This window comes from Neolamprologus multifasciatus, chromosome 4, assembly GCF_963576455.1.
Source record: "Neolamprologus multifasciatus chromosome 4, fNeoMul1.2, whole genome shotgun sequence".
Classification (NCBI taxonomy): domain Eukaryota; kingdom Metazoa; phylum Chordata; class Actinopteri; order Cichliformes; family Cichlidae; genus Neolamprologus; species Neolamprologus multifasciatus.
The window spans coordinates 20,242,159-20,256,406 of record NC_140442.1 but is presented as its reverse complement, the minus strand read 5'-3'; the positions used below and the strand labels follow the sequence as shown (position 1 = coordinate 20,256,406).

Below are 14,248 nucleotides of genomic sequence, written 5' to 3'. Positions count from 1 at the left end.
TGCTTCTCAATTTTGTTTTGTGATTCTCCATTTGTATTTGTGTTTCTCAATTTTGTTGTTGTGTTTAGCAATTTGTTGGTGTGATTTGCACTTCAGGGCCACCGTAAGAAACGCCAGAATCTCAGGTTAAACCTCACAAAACTATTTTAACAAACACCAAACAGCTAAAACAATAAATGAGAGCAGGTAAACGGAAAAAGACGTAAACACAAATCAATGAGATGTCGGCTTTCTCACCCGATGGCACGTACAAGGACACGCCGTCGGGGCTGAAAGCCGACACCTTACTGATTCTGATGCAGGTCAGGTCCACGCTTTGCGCTAGATTCTGAAGCTGCAGGTTTCATCCCTCTCCAATCAAAATGCACTGAACCAGCAGCAAAAGAAGATCAAAACTAAGCTTCACATTTCGCTTCATATAAACATCGTCATGCATTCCCTCTTACTTTTGTTGTTTTGCTTCCACCACGATAAAATCGCACTTCCTGCAAAGCTCTCTCTCCCTCTCTCAGTGTACTTTAATGTAGCCAGGTGGAAGTTCGATATTATGGGACATGCCACTGGATGGCGCTCTTTCTTTTGGGGTACCCCTGAGAGCGCAAGGGATCATGGGGATCTACAGAGACATTCACGGGAGTGCTAGCTTGCATTGGTTTTATGTGGGTGTGCAATGCCTTTTTTCGCTGCGTGATCTGTTTTGAATGCAAAGTGTGCAACAGTTAAGACACCAGGAGTTGCTGCAACCAACTTCGCCGTTCATCTCAGAGGGATCTATATTCCGTTTTCTGCTGAATTAATGCACTGTATGTATTTGAGTTCCCACTTGTATTATACTATCTCTGTGGGTAAGAGGGAAATGTACCTTGTTAACTGTTTGATCTTGGCTCTGTATCTTAGCAGGAGAAGCCACTACAGTTATTTTTGCACTGCTAAGTTTATTTTGTTTATGTATGGGTTTATATCAGACACAAAATGACGCTAGACGTCCTTGAGTTCCAGATGCTGATAAAGTTGGGGTAGCAGTGGGTTACCAGTGCACAAAGCTGTTACTGGATAAGAACTGTCTGTAACAATTTTATTTCTTTATTTTTACAACCTTTATTATTTTCTTCTGAGCGCTTACTTTATCATTCAGATTAAAAGAACCCCAAAGATAATCTCTGTTCTGGGCTGGTTAATTTAGCCAGGCTACATTACAAGTGACAGAACTGATAAATGATCAGAATTATAATATTTCTGACTGCCTGAGGCAAAATGTCCCCAATTCAAATCGAATTGAATCGAAATTGTGGATTGAATTGAAACGGGACCTTGTGAATTGGAATCAAATCGATTCTAGAAATCAGTGACGATCCCCAGCCCTACCAGCAAAGCCAGCAGTTTCCAGCTTACTGATGTGGCATCAAATGAAGATCTTCCTTCTTCTAAATAGCAGGCTGATCACAGGATTGTCAAAAGGTGAGTTACTTTACGCAACCAGGAGGAAAGGACAGGACGTACATAAGATGGGTGTGTGTGCCTGTGACACATAAGGTGACCTGAATCAATGAACACCTGAATAACTTTATTGTTTGCATTTCAACATGCTTCTATTAAGACATAATTAGAGATTGCAGCAGACGTCAGTATGATAAGGTGTGGCAAAGTCATCAGAGAGCAAAACAGCCCTGTGTGAAAACATTCCTGAGTTTACTATTATTTAACTAATTACACTGAGTCATTTTAATTATGTTGATCTTTAAACATAATAGAGTTGCAGCTTCCTCTGTACTTGGAGATCTGTTTGAACTGTCAAATAAACATGTCAAGAGCAAAATATATATTTAGATTTATGAAACAGTAAAAAACACAGACAGATGAGCTTCCGTGGTTAATACTTCTTATAGCTAAATCATGTTTGCTGTGCTAAGCCTTTAGAACAGAGCAATGAGGAATCAATACATAATTTCAAATGTAGATACAGCATTAAATCATTATTAACACATCTTTAAAAGGGTTTGAGGGATTTCAAAAATACTGCAGTGCAATATTTCATGTAGAATTAGGTAGGAAGCTCTGACTATTTGTTCCATACTCTACCAACTTTTATCAAATTTGCTCCATGTTGTGCTTTATAGTGGGCTGGTTGCGGATCCACATCCAGAACTCAGGATGCAGAACAGGAGCAAAAAGACAACGTTTTATTGTTGGAAATTCAACATAATTCAGCAGGAAAAGACTACCAGATAAACTATCATAAAAAAATCCCACAAAACACTGGGCACAGGAATACACAATGTGGGAGGACATAATAATAATAATAATAATAATAATAATAATGGATTGGATTTATATAGCACTTTTCAAGGCACCCAAAGCGCTTTACAATTCCATTATTCATTCACTCTCACATTCACACACTGGTGGAGGGAAGCTACAGTTGTGCACATGACAGTGAACAGAGGGATACCTGGACAAAATCAGACAAAACTCCAAACACTGGGTCCTAGTACCAGAAAACACCAACACATCCATAAAAAATACCCATAATAATTTTACAAAGCAAAAGACAAAATGAAGATTCAGTGACACACCAAAGGAATCCTTCTTGTTCATTTATAGTTAGAAATGAAACAGGTTTTGCATACCCTTTTTGTTTAAATGTACAATTGAACAAAGGGTGTGGTAAAGTGCTCTGACAGATTTATTTGAAAAGAGAGGAGATGAGTGTTTGAATGTGATGAGTGTTTGAATGTTTGACGTTTTTTGACACCAGTCACTCAGGAACAGCTCCTCCATTCCACATCCCCTCCTCTGCCTCTGCCGTCACTATATGTACACAGAGAAGAAGAAGATCATTACATTAAGCTCTCATACCTGCCCTCTCTGCCACACCTCGGCACCGCTCTAAGCACTCCACTGCTTAGAGCCTCCACTGCAGCAGACCACACCACTGCCACAGTTAATATTAATATTATTAATATTAATAGCAAAATACAAAGTGCAAAATATTCATTTCAATTTATGAAAGAAAAAAAACAGAAAGGTTTGAGCTAAAATATACTTCTCTACAGCAGCTGAGTAAAATTACGGTTCCTTCCCTGTACAAATATTAATGTCATACTCAAGGTGAGACTGCCACACCTGCTCCTGCAGCATTTTTAAGCCCCTGTCTAATTAATTTCACTGAACAGACCGGTTACCGGGTTTGTCAAAATTACAGATTAGTATTAGTACAAACGAGCCAACCTGTGCAATAAATAAGTGAGTATATATCATTCCCTTATTCGTTGTTTTAGACAGATATTTCCCTGACAAAGTCAAATGTATTCTGAAAATCTTGATTTTAACTTTAAATTTGCCATTTATATAAAAAGATTATGATCTGCAGAGATATTTTTCTGTTTCAGCAATACATTTCAGTCTTTTCATGAGTCTAGTGATGTTACATCTAAATTATAATCTGCAGATCACAGTGGATCTATAAAGGCACAAAACCTTCATATATTGAGTTTCTGATAGAAAACAACAGTGATTTATGTTTGCATGATGTATTTATCCATAGAAATGATGGTGTCACATCACAACAGCAAGAATTGCTTTTAATGGGAAAAAAAAATTAACAGTATACTTAAAACATGATGTCAAACTGCCTCTGCAAACTATACCAACAGGATGATGTGTCAACCTTTGCATATATGCTTTGACTGTTTGTGGCTTTACTCACAGACTTGCATTCATTATGGCTTTACAGTAACTACAGCCGTACACCGTCCATGGCTAGAGCTTTACAGCTAAAACATTGTTTGATTCGCTAAGCCTTTAGAAAAGAGTCATGACAAATGCATATATCTGTAAATTAAACTGTAGATAAATGTACATTAAATCTTCAAAAGGTTTTGAGGGATTTCAAAAATAATGCTGTGCAATATTTCATGTAGTGTGAGGTAGGAAGTATATCCACAGTTTGCTGTGGAAACACCAGGTGCCATTCTTTAAATAATCGTAACCAATTTAAAAAAAAAAAAGAAAAAATGAAAGAAAAATCAGTGACATATTTTGCTCTTGTCAGAAACATATGGAAGGACAATTTGACAAACAGACAAAAAACAAACTAAAAACCAGCAAAAAACAACTTAAACATAAAAAACACAAAGAAAGAACAATACGGTATCCTCAACAGCACCAAAGAATAAAACAGTGAAATGTGGGTTATTAAACATTAGGTCTCTCTCTTCCAAGTCTCTGTTAGTATATGACTTAATAATTGATCAACAAATCGATTGATTCTGCCTTACAGAAACCTGGTTACAGCAGGATGATTATGTTAGTTTAAATGAATCAACACCCCCGAGTCATTCTAACTACCAGAAACCTCGAAGCACAGGCCGAGGGGGCAGTGTGGCGGCAATTTTTCACACCAGCCTATTAATTAATGAAAGACCAAGACAGACTTTCAATTCATTTGAAAGCCTGATGCTTAGCCTTGTCCACCCCAGCTGTAAAACTCAAAAAACTTATTCGTTATCATCTATTGTCCACCTGGGCCTTACACACAGTTTCTGTCTGATTTCTCAGAGTTTTTCTCTGATTTAGTGATCAGCTCAGATAAAATAATTACTGTGGGTGATTTTAACATCCATGTAGATGCTACAAATGACAGCCTCAACACAGCATTTAGTCTGTTATTAGACTCAATTGGTTTCTATCAAAATGTAAAAGAACCCACCCACTACTTTAATCATACTCTAGATCTTGTTTTAACATATGGCATAGAAACTGAACATTTAACAGTATTTCCTGAAAACCCTCTTCTGTCTGATCATTTCCTGATAACATTTAAATGTACAATAATTGATTACACAACAGTGGGGAGTAGATTTCATCACAGTAGATGTCTTTCTGAAAGTGCTGTAACTAAGTTTAAGAATATCATCCACCCACTGTTAGCATCTTCAATGCCCTGTACCAACACAGAGAAGAGCAGCTATCTGAACGCTACTCCAACAGAGGTCGATTATCTTGTTAATAATTTTGCCTCCTCACTTTGTATGACTCTGGATACTGTAGCTCCTGTGAAAAATAAGGCCTCAAATCAGAAGTAATTGACTCTCTCGTATAATTGTCAAACACGTAGCCTAAAGCAGATAACGTGTAAGCTGGAGAGGAAATGGTGTGTCACAAATTTAGAAGATCATCATTTAGCCTGCAGAAATAGTTTATTGCTTTATAAGAAAGCCCTCCGTAAAGCTAGAACATCTGACTGATCATCACTGGTTGAAGAAAATAAGAACAACCCTCTTTTCAGCACTGTAACCAGGCTGACAAAAAGTCAGAGCACTGTTGATGTTACAGGCCCCACTATGGTGGGCGCGCAGCCAGATTACGATCCTGTAAAACAGGAGAGAAAGTGAACACAGGAGACACGCTGCTGTTCGCCTGGTTAATCTTAGCAGAATGGAAAGCTTACGGCAGCTATGCACCCGACTCAGTTCCCAAAGCACGCTGCTGCCCCCTACTGTCCAAAGTGTTATACACTCTCCTGGCAACAGGGAATTTACATGACGTTGTGGATTTAAATTATGCCAGTAAACCAGCAAAATAAAACATGCATAATAATCTCCATATATCACGGCACTTAACTCACAAACGTGACCATATATCTGTGTGGATCACATTGAGCCAACCATTTATTTAACGTAATGACATGAAATTATTCACAAATAAAATTTTAACCATTAGAGAAAAATTACCCATAATCATCTCACAGATTTAGCATTATCTACAGCTTTCTTCAGCACCATTGATATTCATTTAGACTCTTTTTCTCCAATTGATCTTTCTGAGTTAACTTCAGTAATTACTTCCTCCAAACCATCAACATGTCTTTTACACCCCATTCCTACAAGACTCCTCAAAGAAGTCCTATGGTTAATTAATGCTTCAATGTTAAATATGATCAACCTATCTCTAATAATCAGCTATGAACCGCAGGCCTTCAGGCTGGCAGTAGTTAAACTGATACTTAATACAGAGTCCATTGTGAGTGTGCGACCAGTATCTAAATAGCAATCCTTTAAATAAATAGTCATATTAACACACTGCTGAAACAGAGGATATAAATAAAGGTTGATTAATGATTTAATGGGTATTTTTCCTAAATTTAGGCAAAATACAAAAAAACCTGTACAGATTGGACCTGTATGTATTGAGACGGACAGCGTGGGTCAAATCAAGGAAAAATAGTTTGTTTTTGGCAATTTTGAAACTGCACATATCCTGTCTATGTGTATTTTTTATGGGACAGCAGTCACAGAGATCAAGGAAGGAGTTTGAGTCTATGTTCCCACTATAGTTGCCCAGGTTCCCACAGAGACAGACACTCGCTGGTCTTTGAAGGATTGTAGGAGGAATTTTCAAAGAGTTTAACACTAAAAGGACATAAAAGTGATCATGTATGGTGCAGATAAGGAAGAGAGGTCACACAGAAGTCAGAGGGTGCCTTAACATTAACAGTGCATAGAATGAAGTGCTGTATGAACTTGGACTTAGTGGGACTTGTAGTTAAATACACTTTGAGTGATCAGTAATCCTAGAAAAGTGCTGTATAAATGTGAGCAGATTACATGCCTATCTGTTACTCCATCAAACAAAACCAAATCCATTTACTCTGAGCTGGGATTAAAAGAGAGATCAAAGAGGAATTGGAGGATTCATAACATTACAATCTGCCAATCTGCAAGGTTTCTTTAAATGAACAGACTAGTTTCCAATAAGCAGGTTTTGTGCTTTAAATGTTAATTAATGTTAATTTAATATTGATGAATATAAATGGCAGATATGAGTAGTTTCTTTTATTTAGTTGCATAAGGTGTTATCATGAATAACAGCAGTTGCAGAAAGTTATTGGCATTGTCACTTTCAACAGAATATCATTAAATGATTACTGTTGATATTTTTGCATGTCTTAAGATAAGCAGGACATGATAGTTTTGCTAGTTTTTTTTTTATCACCAGCTCTCTTCCACAGTGTGTCTTTTGTCTCGGCCAGTGGCCGCCCCTCCCTGAGCCTGGTTTTGTTGGAGGTTTCTTCCTGTTAAAAGGGAGTTTTTCCTTCCCACAGTCGGCAAGTGTTTGCTGAGAATGTTTTGTCTGATTATTGGAGTTTTCTCTGTATCACTGTAGGGTCTTTACCTTGAAATATAAAGCACCCTGAGCCCCTTTAGCCCTTCCCCAGCTCTAATTTGCGGCTACGCGTCTCCTCTGTCCTCTAGCCTGAGACTCAGAAGTTCATCTTGGTGCATCACAATGAAGGCCATCTCAAGTCTTATAATGCATTTAGAGGACAAAGGAGAGGAGCTGTGGTTGAAGATGCACAGGTGTACCCTTTACAGAACATTTTTACCTTCAAGTATAACGTAGACATGGCTCACAACCAAGAGCGGAGCAGGACTCTTCAAAACACTCATCGATTTTATTCATATGCTGTTTCAGTTGAGATGATCAGCAGCTTTCTGCCCTTCACTGTGTGTGTGTGTGTGTGTGTGTGTGTGTGTGTGTGTGTGTGTGTTTGATTAAAAAAGTATGACATCTTGTGACTTTGCATCATGTGTTTATATGTAATTCAAAGTAGCCCGATATGTAAGGCAAGTTATCAACACTGTTACATCTGACATAAAATGCAGCTGTGACACAGTTGTGCTCCCGGCTGTGTTGGACTGACATCGCTTTAAAATGAGGCTCCGTGCTGAGGATGTCTTACTTGTTTAAATGTTTTCCTCTCTCCTTGTGTCTGTTCCTCGCCACCTCTGCTGGCATCCTTGGCAGGAGGTACACAGGAGAAGAGGAATTAGAGATGTGAGAAGAGGGATTCACTACTCTTATGCAACAGAATTTTGAGTGCAAACATCTGCATTTTATAAAAGGATGTAGGAGATAAATCCTGTCATAGTGCAAATTCAAAGAAATGGAGGGTGACTTTTTGCTGCAAAGAGAAGTGTCGAGGAAACAATACTGTCCATTAGTTCGGAGTCACCCTCCATTTCTTTGAATTTTCTCCCATTGAGCCACATATATAAACATAAAAATCAAGGAAATTAGTGTTTTTTTAAAAATTATTTTTCTCTTGTAACAATACTTCTTGGTGATACATCTTTTACTGTTTGAAAGCCTGGTAACATTGGTTGGTTTTTGAGAAGCCATTTTTAAACAATGAAAAGACAGAGAAAAATCTGAGGTATGCCAAATCACACAAGGACTGGGCTGAAAATCAGCAGGAACATGTCTTATTCAATTCAATTTAGTTTTATTTATATAGCGCCAATTCACAACAACAATGAAGTCAAGGATAAAGACCAGGCTCAGGAAGGGGCAGTGACCTTCCAAGGCCAGTTGAGATTAGGAGAAAGAGAAGAGGGCAATGAGATAAGACAAAAGCTTTATCAGAGCTGGAAAGCTTTAAGCCTAATCTTAAAGATAGAGAGGGCATTAGTTTCCTAAATCCAAACTGGGAGCTGGTTCCACAGAAGAGGGGCCTCAAGGCTCTGCCTCCCAGTCTACATTTGAAAACGACATATTGAAAGCAAAGTGCTCTGCTAGGATAATAAGGTAATATAAGATGTAAATCTAAGATTTTTAGTCCCAGCGAGTACTCTTGCTGTAGCATTCTGGATCAACTGAAGGCTTTCAAGGAGTTGTAGTGAGTGACCTAATAATAATAATAATAAATTACAATAGTTTAGTTTAAAAGTAATAAATGCAGGAACTAGCTTTTCAGCGTCAGTGAAAGACAATATGTTACTTTAGTGATAGTGCAAAAATAAATGAAAGCTGTCCTACATAATTGCTCAATGTGCACGCTGGCAGACGCTAAAGGTTTAGGGCTGTGTTTCAGACAGTTGTATTGGGGATACTGTCAAAATTAGTAAGTTATGAGCACAGAAAAGTAGCAGAAAAAATAATATTGTTTGAAAAGTGCCTGAATAGCAAAGGTGTCAAGGTACACTGGTGAGGAGAAAGAGAAGAATGACAGTCAGGGAAATCTTTATTGTCAGGGGAAGCTGCAAAACCTATGAAAATACTGTTAAAAGTCCAAAATGTATGCTGTCCTTCACATTGTCTACACATTGGCCGCACATAAGGCCAGATTGGAGCTTTTGCAGGGTCAATTCTGGCCTGCGGGCCTTATGTTTCACATCCCTGAGAGAAATCTTTGCGTTGTAGTTTATAAAAATAGGCATTTACTTACTTTTTCATTCACATGGCTGGTCTGTTTTTGGATTTATTTAAATTATGAAAGTGATCACCTGTACCTGTACGCACCGTTTCAAATACTGTTCCAATAAGCAAAAGATATCCATGTGATGAACTGAATATGTTTATGAGAATATAGTAGCAGCCCGATTATTCCTAATCCATAAGGTGTACAATCAATCATGGCCAGTGTGTGAATTTGTCAGTTTAGGAACACATTAGTTTAGGACACATATTAATAACTTTCAACAGAGGGCTAGGGAGGTGAGCCAGCATTTTGAGTTTATCTTCTAGTTTTGATTTCTTATGTTAAATTGAAAATATGTTACGTTCTTGTGTTATTATTTAGTTAGGGTTTAGTTGAAGTTTAGTCTAGTTTATGTTATTGTCCATGTCTCCTTGTTAATGAGTCTTTTTCTCTTTGTCATGTGTTATCTCCTTGTCTATCTAGGTTCCCCTGGTGTTCCGCTCCCTCTCATTCTCTTGCGTCAGGCTTGCATGTCCCAGTTCCCATGTTTCCTGTTTTATTTTGAAACTCTAGTGTTTCCATGTTCAGTTTAATTTTGCGGCCCCTGTGGCATCTTGTTCATTTGTGTCAGCTGTGTTTCCCCAGGTGTTTCCACTTCCCTCATTACCCTTCTGCATATTTAGGTCCTCTGTCTTCGGCTGTGTCTCAATTCAGGGGCTGCATCCTTCGGAGGCTGCATTTGATGGCCGATTACATCACAGCGACGCAAAGAAGGCTGTCCCAATTCGAAGGCTGCTCCAAATGCGGCCAATACCAGTTTCCAACAATGGCAGCAGCTACTTAATTTTAATATTACTCTTATTACTCTTTGCAATACTTTATTATTTAAATCAGTAAATGGCAGAGGAGCACGGCTAAAGAGGTTTAATGTGACTCTTTCTCACCTGAAAATAAACTTTTAAGATATTTTGAGGCGAGAATGTAGCTGTGTAAACTTAAAATATCTTCTCGATTTATCAAGACATCACATATTTGCAAAAGTGCTCTGCCATTTTCGGAGACGTCTGTTACCCACCAGCTTGATCAGTGACTGGGAGGTCAAGGCTCACTAAAGCTGGCGAGAACAACGAATTCTCGGCACATCGTTTTCAGGCCCCGTGCGATCGTTCACTACTCAGGTTAAACATGATATATAAGTCACTTAGATAACTTAAAAATGTTACGTCAAGCAGAAAACTGATGTGAGAAGTGTGAGATGGTAGAGAATTTACTCCGATCTCCTGTTATATTTTAGATAGCAAGGAGCAGACGGGTGAGTTTACTAAACTCCACCGAGACAGTGGTAACGCAAATCTGAAGGCTGGACCGTCCCATTTTACAGCCTCGCACTTCCGGCCTTCTCTGTCTTTGGAGGACCCGGCCCGGACGTAGACACAAAGGCTGGGTCCTCTGAAGGATGCAGCTCCTGAATTGAGACACAGCTTTCCTTTGTTCAGTGTCAGTGCGTCTGTTTTAAAGTATTTCATAATTCTGTTCAGGTCATGGTCATGTTCATGTTTTTCTCATCATAGTTTCTCACATGCTCCTGCTCAGAATCATGTTCATGTGACTTTTCACAGTTGTCATAGTCTAGGTTTTCCCAGTTTGGGTTCTAGTTTTAGTTTACACCCCTGTATGCTTTACCTTGTTTTGTGCTCATGTTTTTTCAGCCAAATAAACGGCTCGCCTTTCAAACTTCTGTTTCATCGCTCTGTCTGCTTTTTGGGTCCACACCACAAACACACCGGCTGCTCAGCCCTGACACCTTTTCAATGAATCAGAGAACAACACATAAAGCATTTTTTGTATATGAATGTGTTTATTGGTCTTTTTTTTTTTTTAAAGAAATTCATAACAAAATAAAAGGAGATGATAAATGCCTGGTTGTCATCAGCCAGTTGAATAGACATAATAACACCTTTATATGTCCTTATTAAACATTTACAGTCAGTCAAAGCGCTTCACTTGCACTCTTTGTGATTGTATTGTAACCTGTGCAGATCAGAGCCTCAGTATAACACTGACATATGCGAAAAGAAAGAAAAAATCTGTCTTTCATAAAGCTAAACTGTGATTTCACGTGGTAAACAGTTTGTTTTCTCATGTATTTATTTATTTTTTAGTGCACCACCTAACTGCTGTCTTGGCTTAAGACTAAGGCACTTTCTAGAGAAACGTCTTTCCTTTTACTTAATTTTACATAAAAAGCTCTTTAATTGGCACAATTTACAAAACTGTGCCACATGTATAGATATTTTTTTCATTTTTTATTTATAGACACAAATAGTATAACACATTCAAATGCACTAAACCATTGCTGTTCTGCACTAAAAGCTTATTTAGCACTTTATAACATCACATAAAACAAATAACACATGTACCAGATGTTTTCTTGTGAGTGTATCACTCCAGCCATGACACGAATGCCTCCTTGGACCAGACCTGTCTTTACAAATGTCCTGACTTCTTGAATGGTGACGCAATCTGTCCACAGAGAGACAAACACCTACTCAAATCTATCTGCGTAGTAGTTCCTGCTGCGAGTTTCTCTAGGACCACGTTTTGGCAGGATGACGCACTGACAGAAACACAAACTGACAATTTCTTAAGTACAGTGTACATGATACAGAAGGGATAACATATTCAGAATCTTACAGGAACAGAAAAAAACATCATTGGTTTGTATAATATCAGTTCATAGTCTCACTTTTCATAAATCATTTGTAAAATGCTGTAACATTATTGACATAGAGGAAAAAAAATGTTGCTGTTACATTCAAGCAGCCAACGGAGTACAACAAGTCAACACTATAGTACCGTAGATTAACAGCAGTGTGCCAAAATCCTACACTGAGATGAGCTATTATTTGCAGCTGTGCTTCAATGGAAGTATCAAAAAGTTTCCCCAATATTTCATTACAATAAGCTGGATGTTCGGTTTTAATAACAACAAAGAATGTAATGTCTTCTGCAGCTGAGCTCCGCCTACGATAATCATCACTGTAAATCTAAAAAAGCAGGAAGCAGGTGGTAGTTTCAGTAGATTGCATTGAATAATGTAAGAAGAAACTATCACAGATAAAACCTTCACTCGATGTTCAGTGATGGTCCAGCAGAGGGAACCCTCACTCCAACTATCTGCAGCCATGACAAGGCATTTGCATAGGTCATCTCTACCCTTATGAGATGTACAGTTAATAATGAACAGTGCAGGCGGGCGGCAGCAATGTCAGGAGTGCACCCTCGAGAGCATGACAATGCATTCAGAGCACCTGAATAGCATCGCTGAGGACACAGCAAGGGTAGAAGGTACAGCATGTCAGGTATGAGTTGGAACGCACGGAAAATCAAGTATTAGGCAAAAAATCGGCACTGCAGTGAAGATGGAAACCAAAAATATGCATATTGAGTCAGGTCAACTTCAAGTATATTGCAGTTCATTAAAGGACTGTAAAAGTATTATTAGGGCGAGAGGTTTGTCTCCTTTTCTGCGGTGTCCTATAATTCTCTGATATTATCTTCCTCACCCGCTATATTTTAAACTGCTATTTACTTATAGGATTTATCATAAAACAGATAACAGCAGCAATAAATTAATAATTCATTTGTTTTTGTTTCAAATGTCTAGGTTGTTTTTAAATATACATTTAACTTGTATTTAAACATTATTCAGTTGGATTTTGATGTCCTAAATAATCCATCTAAACTATATAAATAAATCAGCCATCCTCTGTGTTTATCACGTGATGTACACAGAGGATGGCTGGACTAAAGAATTGTTTTTACCCTCTTCATAAGCAATCATTAAAATATGATCCAATATAAACATCTCATGAGCTGATTTTTTTTTCTGGATTTGATGTGCTCAATTTAATACGATTTAGAAAATTTAGAAGAGCTGCATGTTTTTATGAGGTATGGAGCATGTGCAGAGCACCTGAGTCCCTCATGCTATTATTTATTTAATTTTTCCCAGTGTAATTACCACTGTGCAGCTTTCATCTAAACATATGAGGCACCATTTTGTCTGGTATCCAGCCTATGATATATTGCAGGGGTGGAGCCAAGTGGTGGCCAGGGGTGGCCTATTTGGGAACTATATGTGTCTACTATTACTGTGTCTATTACTGAACAGAGTGAACTAAAAAAAATGTATGCCTTTTCTTTTTGAAGCATTTCTCAGCAGCTGTTGTTTCCTGGTGGCGCACTTCTGCATGTGTGTTATTAGAAAAATAAATGGAGACGTAAGTTTCTGGGCCACCCCACTGTAACTAATAGTAGCAGTCTCAGCCAGTGTCCAGGTGGCCGGCTGCCATTGCCCAATAATTTTCATTACGACTCTAAGAAAGAAAAAGGGTCCATCACTCATGGAACCCCGAGAAGCAGCAGAAACTGGTGTGCGAATTCAGCTCATCACACTGACTGTATTTCACTGATGACAGTGATGTATTCATCAAAACCTTGAAGCAGCTGATCTTCAGCACTTTGAGCTCTACCAGCCTGTCGACATTACATATTTTCACCTTCAGCATTACATGTGATTTTCTTTTTAGCAGATGCATCTGCATTTATCTTTTCTTTTGCTCTGTTAACACGATTATTTTTTATAATTTAAACTAGTGTGTGTGTGTGGAGAGGGCACGGATAATAATGCTAACATTTGCACTTCTCCAGCATACTAATGCTCATCACAGCTGCGTTGACAGCCAGAGGAAAGGCCACACAGCTGAGCAGAGCTTTTGCTCACATTGATTGCACGCCTCTCAATATTCAATGCTGACAGACTCAAAATGAAATCCTACTTCCTCCATTTAAGTGTGTTTCAACCAGTCTAATATGTGTTTGAAGCCCACCTAAAAGCTTTCATATGATTAAAAAAAAGAGAGGCTCTCTATTGAGCATGGTTTTACAGATGTAAAGCCTCATATTAAGGACACATTAGGTGCTGATGGCTCGTTAACAGAGGGAGGGAGAGAATGAGTACAATCTTAAGACGGCAAGAGGAGTAGG

At 38.3% G+C, this 14,248-nt stretch overlaps 1 long non-coding RNA gene across 3 annotated transcripts in view; it reads left to right on the top strand.

The window, feature by feature from the left end:
- Positions 1 to 1,201: 1,201 nt before the first annotated feature.
- Positions 1,202 to 14,248, top strand: part of LOC146520351 (uncharacterized) — a 32,603-nt gene continuing 19,556 nt past the window's right edge. For all 3 annotated transcript variants that reach the window (XR_014873686.1, XR_014873685.1, XR_014873684.1), the window contains exon 1: positions 1,202 to 1,458. This is a non-coding gene — a long non-coding RNA (uncharacterized LOC146520351). The remainder of the gene's footprint in view (positions 1,459 to 14,248) is intronic.